This window comes from Halichoerus grypus, chromosome 3 (assembly GCF_964656455.1).
Source record: "Halichoerus grypus chromosome 3, mHalGry1.hap1.1, whole genome shotgun sequence".
NCBI classification, from domain to species: Eukaryota; Metazoa; Chordata; class Mammalia; order Carnivora; family Phocidae; genus Halichoerus; species Halichoerus grypus.
The window spans coordinates 66,653,925-66,662,964 of record NC_135714.1 but is presented as its reverse complement, the minus strand read 5'-3'; the positions used below and the strand labels follow the sequence as shown (position 1 = coordinate 66,662,964).

At 42.7% G+C, this 9,040-nt stretch overlaps 1 pseudogene; it reads right to left on the bottom strand.

The window, feature by feature from the left end:
• Positions 1-3,897: 3,897 nt before the first annotated feature.
• On the bottom strand, positions 3,898-4,838 carry LOC118554036 (small ubiquitin-related modifier 2 pseudogene; annotated as a pseudogene).
• Positions 4,839-9,040: the final 4,202 nt, after the last annotated feature.

Here is a 9,040-nt window from a genome sequence, read left to right as displayed (position 1 = left end):
TTGGTGCTGGTTGTTGACAAGAGCATCTCCTCGCGGGCTTATCCCCAGGCCGCTAGAGCCTCCCCACAATGTGGCAACTCAATTCCCCCTGAGCACCTAATCCAGAGAGCTGGGATAGAAACATCAATGGCTCTTATGACTTAGCTTGGTCACATACTATCCCTTCCAGAACATTCCATTTATTAAAAGCAAGTCACTAAGTCTGACCCACATTCAAAGGAAGGTGAATTGGGCTCCACCTTTTGAAAGGAAGCATATCAAAGAATTTGTGGACATATCTTAAAACCTCCATAAGCCTCAGTAAGGGAACATTCTGCACAGGACAACTATTTACCTTGTGTGTAAGTAATGTAAATTTTTCATTAGCCAAGTAGTGTTCACTTAGCCCGGAAATTAATATAATAACATGATATATTATTATTTATATTGTATTACATATGGGCATATATAGACACATATATACATAATAAATGTATCGATAGATGATAGATAGATAGATAGATAGATAGATAGATAGATGATAGATGATAGATAAATTCCTGGAGGAGCTCTTTATTTTCTTTACGAAAATAACAAGGATTTATTGAGAATTTTTTCATGTAGACATCTCCATTTAATTATACATAACTCAAGGTCCTACTTCTCAAATTAGGGGACCTGTACTCCCAGGGATATGCAGTGGAAGGCTAAGGTGGGAAAATGCACAGGAAGGGTCAGATCTTACAGGGATGACTTTATGTGGTAGTACGCAATATGAAAACATTTTTATCCTGAAACAACTGTAGATGTATTTGTGGAGCAAAATGCAGTGTCTACACATATTTTTTAAATCAAGCATGAACTTTCAAAGAAATTTTGAACTTAGGGAGTTCAAAATAAGCTACTTCGGCCTATTTCTTCCAAACTCCCAGAGGTTTCCAATTCTCTGTCCTTAATGGTGCGTCAGTACAAAGGTCTGAGAGGTGTTGGCTTTCGAGTACACATCCGTATTTTGCCCTGGTGGGAACTGGTGGGACCCTTTCTTCCAGTCTTCTAGGGCGTCTAAAGGAATCACCCTTGTTCCTGTGTGAGTGGAATCCTTATTCCAATTCTGCTGTCTGCCCTCTCCCAATTTTGATAAGGGTGTTTGTCAAGCTATTCGAGGTTTATGTCAAATGCACTGGGATGGGCCTCCTTGGTTCATAGTTCTTATTACCACTTGCAGATTTTCTTGGTCTTTTTTTTTTTTTTAAGTAGGCTCCACACCTAGCATGGAGCCCAACATGGGGCTTGAACTCACAACCCTGAGATCAAGACCTAAGCTGAGATCCAGAGTCAGAGGCTTAACCAACTGAGCCACCCAAGTGCCCCTCTTGGTCTTTTTTAATTGTTCAGTGTTCAACTTAAGTGCCATTTATCTGTTGATTTCTACAAAGCTTGTGCCTTTGGAAAACACAGGTCCTGGTGTCTTTCTTATGCCAGGAACGGCATCTCATGCTAATGTGTGCTCTTCCTGGATCAGCCCTCCCTGTCCAGGCAACCCAGCAGATCACTGATCCAGGGAGAGGACACATTACAACCAGGTGCCATCACTGGGACCCTCTGCTCCTTTGGGCAGGGAGCTTGATTGGTCTCCAAGATGAAAATGGATTTCTCTCTTTTGCCATACCCTACCCAGAGCTGAATTACCCAACAGACGACTAAAGCAGAGGCATCCAAACAATGTTTTGGGTAAAATAATTAAATATTTCCCCCCAAAAATCAAAATTTTGGCTGCCTAATAATTATTTTATGATTTGGCATAGTTTTAAATTTTAATCACATCGAAGGGGAAGAAGGGAGAAATCATCTCTTCCGTCTCAAGGTCTCTGCTGGTCTTTCTAGGGCTCTGGCCACAAAGGCCCCTATAACACACCAAGGACCCTTCCCTTGCTGGCCCAGCTCCGGTTAAACCCTGTGTGATCACTCTTCTGCCTACTATTAGAAAAGTCACACATTTGGGAGCATAGCTACAGTTCCCGTCTCTGTAATCCTCTGTTGGAAATACACTTGTGGTCTACTACCCTTGACGCTACCGTGCTTGGGTACTTCTAACTGTGAGGACTAAGCTCGTGGGTAGTTCATTGCCCCTAGCTCCTAACCATGGAAAAGGAAGTACGAGTGGCACGGCTCGAAGGCAGGGCTCTCAGCTGGGGTCCCAGAACAAGGATGAGGGGACAAATACATCTTTATTCTCACTAGCCTTAAAATGAAATTTAGCATTTCGATTATGAGTGTAGGCAACAAGCTCCAGCCGTTTTAACAGAACCCATGACATTTTCACCAGAAGAAATCAAGATATTCTCATATCTAATTCAGTTGTTAGAGATATCTTGAAATATCACTTCACTCATCACTGCTTCAAATGTACGGAGGTGTTCAGACCCCTAACAGATCCCGTGTGGTGCAGTACTCTGGTGTATCACTGCTGTTGAGCCATATGAGCCCAGATGTCCCACATTCTACATCGCTTGTCCAGAGATATACGTTGCTTCTTGGCTCCTTCATATCTATAAAGTTCTCTATTTCTTTAAAAAGAGAGAATATCTGAACTGAGCTGAGGACATCTACAAACACTTAGAACTCTTTCAAAACTTATTTCTATCATAATGGCATCAAAGCTGACCATGAATTTATAATCATTTTCTTTTTAATATAAGTCAATCTATTGATCTATTGCTAATGTATTGATCTTTGACAAAATACTTATTTCAAATAGAGTTGTACTTAAGTCTTGGATGATTCTGGTGTTCCTTGCAAGAAGCCGCCTGTGTTTGCTTTGTAAAATGAGATATGGGAGGTTTCATTTCCTTCGCAATAATATATGTCTGTGAAACAGTGTTCTTAGCCCTCTTAATAGCAAAACAAAAAATTAAGATGCATTGAAAGTCTAGTATGACATGCGTATTGCCTTGTTGTTTTAAAATATGGGTTTCATTGTTATTCAGCTATGGCAGGCCCCTAGATCAGGAGACCATTGCCATTGACAAGATAGCTGTTTTGTTATATGTATCTGCTCAGGCTGCTACAGTCTGGGTGGCTTAAACAACATAAAATTCATTTCTCTCAGTTCGGGAGGGTAGAAGTCCACAATCAAGGTGCCAGCAGAGTTAGTATCTGGTGCAAGCTCTCCCCTTGGCGTGTAGACAGTCAGTGCCCTTCTCCCTGTGTACTCACAGGGCCTTTCCTCGGTGCATGTGCACAAGGAGCAAAAAGAAAGAGAGGGAGAGAGGGAGAGAGAGTTTTCCGTGTCTTCTTACAAGGATACTGTCGGATACGAATCCTATCAGATCAGGGCCCCAGCATTATGACCTCATTAAACGTTACTTCCTTAGAGGTTCCATCTCCAAATACAGACCCACTGGGGGTTAGGGCTTCCACATTTGAATTTGGGGGGGACACACACATTCAGTCCATAACACACTGACGACTCCCAAGAGAAGGGGTACATCATACCGTGGGGTTGGGGGTAGGGTCCCAAGGGAAGCACTGGGGTCTGTCAGGAGGCAGATTAAGTAAGAGGGAAACATGAACAAGAGCCTTTTGTGGGAAGGGGAAGGACCAGGTGAGGCAGGGTGGGCAGGGTTAGGACTGGCTCGTTTGAGTCAGTTCAGTGGTCTCTGGGACGTAGGTGCTCTCCCTAGTTGTCTGGTACCTGGCCTGGGGTGATTAGAGCCAGAGGATAGTGGATAGTGGAGTGGGAGAGGGTATGTATGTATGGGCTCTGAAGTGATTGGTTTGCATGTGAAATGTCATTTACCATCTCTGGGAAGTTCCTAAGCCCGGGAGGGGCAGCTTCTCCAGGGTCTGCAAGGACCCAGGTAGCACACCATCAAATACGGAAACTAGAAGATGTGATTATTACAAAGTTTGCCCCACTTTTTTTTTTTTCCTTTAAAACAAGAAGTTTATTTAAACAACAAGACGCTTGACTTGAAGGGAAAACTATCTAGGATTCATTTCTTTTAGAGTAATTTATCCCTACTTAAAGACAGATTGCCCTACATGTAACAGCTACGTACAAAAAAGTTATAAAATTGTCCTTGGTTTTACAATGATAAATGAAAAACATTAAAATTCTCCAATCAAACAAGGTATGCAAGGATTTTTCTGTTGTTCTTTTTTTGTTAAACAGTGAGAGCAAAATAACTTACTGGAATATAAAGATAAGAGCTGACTGAGCATGCCACTAATGGAGAGAGGGGGGTATTTTCACAGAAGAAGTATTTTCCCCTATCCCATCTCCATTTGATGTCAATCAAAACATACCATTGGCCATTTAGTTAAAAAAAATGCAATATGCTTGTGCACATGCACAGTTACTTTATGTACAATAAAGGAATGGGGAAGGGGAAAAGGAAAGAATAGAGAAAACTATCCTGTAGTAGTCAGGATGTGCTGGAACCACATTGCGACTTTCTAATTGAGAATGTCTTCTTGGTCTGGAGGAACAGAGTTCTGGAGTAAAGTAGCAGGCTCCCTTTTTAGTAGACACCTCCCATCTGCTGCTGGAACACATCCATTGTATCTTCATCCTCCATTTCCAACTGTCGTTCACAATAGGCTTTCATTAGTTTACTAAGTGGTGTATGGCTCTTAATCTTAAACTGCACCACAGAACCTTCCTGCCCCCCCACCTGCAAATTAATATGATCATTGTTCTCAGTCTTGACTCCTTCCTTGGGCTTTTCGTCGGCCATGGCGAGCGCCGGAGTCTCCTCAGCTGCCGCTTTGCAAAAGAGGTACCAGGTCTGCACCGAACGAGCACACGAGGAGCACTTGCCCCACTTTTTAATGTTCTTATTCAAGCTAAAGAGCAACAGCTTCCATATTGATGTGTCTTCTAAAATACACAATTTTAACTTTAAAATGCCTATATTGGGAACATATTTTCTCATCACTAAATACCACACATATATCCCAAATTTGCTTTCTTTTAATGTGTCGACGTATTAGCTACTCATTGCTGCGTAGCAAGTTACTCCAAAACTAGTGATCGAAAAGAACAAGCACTTACTATTTCACAGTATGTGTGGTCAGGAATTTGGGTGCAGCTTAGCCAGGTGGTTCTGGGTCAGGTTCTCTCCCGGGGACAGAATCAAGGTGTCAGCCAGGATCTCAGTCTTCTTGAGGCTGAGCGGGGAAGAATCTGCTTCCAAGCTCACACACGTGGCTGTGGGCAAGTCTGAGTCCCTTGCCACATGGGCCTCTCCATGGAGCTACCACAGGCCAGAGCAGTTGGCTTCCTGCTGTACAAAGTAACCCGAGCGAGAGCAGGAAAAAACCACCCAAGAAGCCGGTCTTTTTATAACCTAATCTCGGAAGTGACATCCCATAACTTCTGTCATGTTTTGTCGTTAGAAATGGGATCATACTGGGTCCAGCTCAGTATGATCCTCTGCAAGGACCCAGGTAGCACAGTTTGCCCCACTTTTTTTTTTTTTCCCTTTTAAACAAGAAGTTTATTTAAACAACAAGACGCTTGACTTGAAGGGAAAACTATCTAGGATTCATTTCTTTTAGAGTAATTTATCCCTACTTAAAGACAGATTGCCCTACATGTAACAGCTACGTACAAAAAAGTTATAAAATTGTCCTTGGAGTCTCCTCAGCTGCCGCTTCGCAAAAGAGGTACCAGGTCCGCACCGAACGAGCACACGAGGAGCACTTGCCCAGGGGGAGGGAATTCGTCAAAGGCACAAATACCAAAAGCAGGATCACTGAGGGTCACCCCCAAGGCCGCATATCACAATTGATAACTATGTTTCGATACAATTACTTTTCCTTGCAATTCTTTGTATTTTATTTTTTGAATTTAAACACATTATTCTACGAAGAGGTCCAAGGGCTTCTCTAGCTATACATAGCACGAATAGGTTAAGAGTCCCTGTTCCAGTGCCAGACAGATCTGGATTCAAACCCTGCCTCACCTCCCAGCTGTGTGGACCCTGAGCAATCACTTCCCCTTTGTGAGCATGGGTGGCTCCAACAATAAAATGGAGATGATAATAGCCCGTCTCCCAGACCTGCTGTAGGGATTAAATGAGATCATGCGTATAAAACATTAAGATTCTGCCAGATTGTGTTAAGCACCCAGTAAATGGTAGCTTTTATCCACAGAGAAAAGAACGTGCCTGAATTTCACACATATGCATGCTTTTCTATTTCACGTAGTTACAAAAGCCCAGGGATCACGTTTATTAATGGTTGGGTTCCACTCTTTCCCCCTGTTGTGTACCTTAAAAATCTTGAGGAATATATGTGATGAAGCCCAACGTGTCTGTACCTGCTCCCTCACCAGAAAGCACCACATGAAACACTAAGTATTATTGCAGCGGGAAGGACTAACGGTCAGGGTAAGAGCCAGACGCTGGGCCAAGATCATCCACAGGGCAGGGACATATAACTCAAGAAATCGCATACAGCTGACAGAATCTCAACCCCAGCAATTAGCATTTTCAATCGGTAAAACACCAGCCATGCAGGACACAGGTAAATAGGGAAGATCAACCCCCTTTTAAGCTTTCCAACCAAGTGTCCCTACCAACCAGTCCAGTTCAAAAAGGAGGAGGCAGGGAAGGGCCCGGGGCTCCCCTATTATCGTTTTGTGATTCTTTTATGATTCTTTTAACAGAGAGGATGCATTATATAAGAATTCAGTAACAGATCAGAAACAACGTGGAAAACTGAGAGTCGGGAATGGCTTGCTGCCTACATCTGTTTGTTCCCGTGCGTCTGGAAATCAGAAAGATGGGATTTGCAAGAGCAGGGCTCACTTCCTGACCTGGAGCCTGGACACAGGTAGAAATTGCTGGTTCGACTCCACTAGAGAAAGCCTCTGTTCCAGTTGGCGTCCCTCGCCTGGCATGGCCATGACTCACAGCACACACACGGATGGAACATGATAACAAAGAGGGGCAGCACCTGTCACCATGAAGAAGTAAGCACGTTCACATGTTAGTTTTGATTTCCCAGCAACCATGCAGGAAAACCGAAACACCGTGTTCCGCTCCACTCCCCACCCCTCCCCAGCAAGCTCACTCCCAGTTCCTGGGCACAGTTGTTCAAAACCTGGTGTACCAGAGAACTGGATTTGAAAGATCCTGATTAGCACCAGAATTAGAATTAAGGCTCACAAGCAAAGGGTACATGGGCTCTCTCTCTGTTGTTTCTTACAACTGCATGTGAATCTACGGTTTTCTCAAAATAAAAAGTGCCATTTTAAACATCGAGCTACTCAGAATGTACTACAACAGGAAGAAAGAAATAGCAACCTCCACTCACTCCTCCAAAAAATAAAAAAAGCCCCACTCTGAAAATCGACTTTTTGGTTTTTTATTAGACGAACTTCCTCAATCAAGCTATTCCCACATAGTTGCCGTTCTGTGTCAAGTGGAAGGGGGTGCAAGAGAAAATGACACCCGTTCCTTTTTTCTCCTTTCCCGTTACCAAACTGACAAGTTTCTTAAGAGCAACTGAAAGAATATTCTGGTAGTACAAACAAGAACTGGGAAGACACATTTGCTCCAGAGAGAGCAGAGGAAGGGGCGGGGAGAGAGAGAGAGAGAGATGAAGATACACCCTTTCATGACAGATACTTTTGGATTTTTGAATTTTATATTATGTGTACATGTTGCCTGGTCCAAAACACGATTCCCCAAATTTTACATGTCCCTTGAAGGTCTAGAGCAAACACAGCCTTCTGCATGAGCGTGTCTCATCCTACCAGTTTGAATACATCCTTCTCTCCTGTGTTCCATAACGCGACGGTTCTCAATCTTGACTGCCAGTTGAAAAAACTGAGAGCTTTTTAAAAAAATACCCACACTCAGGCCCCTCCCCAGACCGACTGAATGAGAATCTCAGAGGGGAGGAGATCAACAGGGATGTTTAAAAAAAAAAAAAAAAATTCCCCAGTAGTGTTAAATATGTACTCAGGATTGAGAACGTCCGCCCTGGCGTTTTATGGAGCCCAGATTCCAGCACTCACCCTGTAAGTAAAATAAGTGATTACAAAAATAAAATAAATAAATAAAAAACCACTTTCACATCTTTGATCTCATTTTGTCTGCAAAACCGCCCTGTGAACTGGGTGTCATGGCCGCGCTGCCCAGAAGAGGAAAGGGACTGTTGAAGTGTGAGAAGTCACAAAGGGTCCCTTTGGGCTTCTGGGTTCTATACTTTGTTTGACCGGCTCCCCTGAGATTACAACTGGAGTCTCTGCTCCCCACCCATATTCTAGCACAGCACCTCATGCATAGGTGGTGTTCAACAGTGAGTTATCTGCACGGTAACAACCGAGTGGTCCCGAAGAGCGGCAGGAAGTGTCTCAGTCACCCAGAGCTCGCCCACCACACGGAGTTCCCAGATGGGAACTATTAGCTATTAGCTATTCAGGGTGCTTTGAGATTCCATATGAATTTTAGGATAGATTTTCCTATTTCTGCCAAAAAAAAAAGTGCCATTGGTATTTTTAAAGGGATTGCATTGGATCCGTGGATCGCTTTGGGTAGTATTAGCATTTTAACAATATTAAGTCTTCTGATCCATGAATGTGGATGTCTTTCCATTTATTTGTGTCTTTGTAAATTTCTTTCAGCAGTGTTTTGTAGTTTTCAGCGTACAAGTCCTTTGACTCCTTGGTTAAGTTTATTTCTAAGTATTTTATTACTTTTGATGCTACTGTAAATGGTATCATTTTCTTAATGTCCTTTTCAGGATATTCATTGTTAGTGTATAGAAATGCAACTCATTTCTGCATGTTAACTTTGTATCCTGCAACTTTGCTGAATTGGTTTCTCAGATCTAACAGTTTTTTAGTGGTGTCTTTATGGTTTTCTACATATAAGATCATGTCATCGTGAATAGTGATAATTTTACTTCTTCCTTTCCAATTTCAATGTCTTTTATTTCTTTTTTTTTTTTTTTTTTTTATTTATTTGCGAGAGAGACAATGACAGACAGAGAGCATGAGAGGGAGGAGGGTCAGAGGGAGAAGCAGACTCCCTGCTGAGCAGGGAGC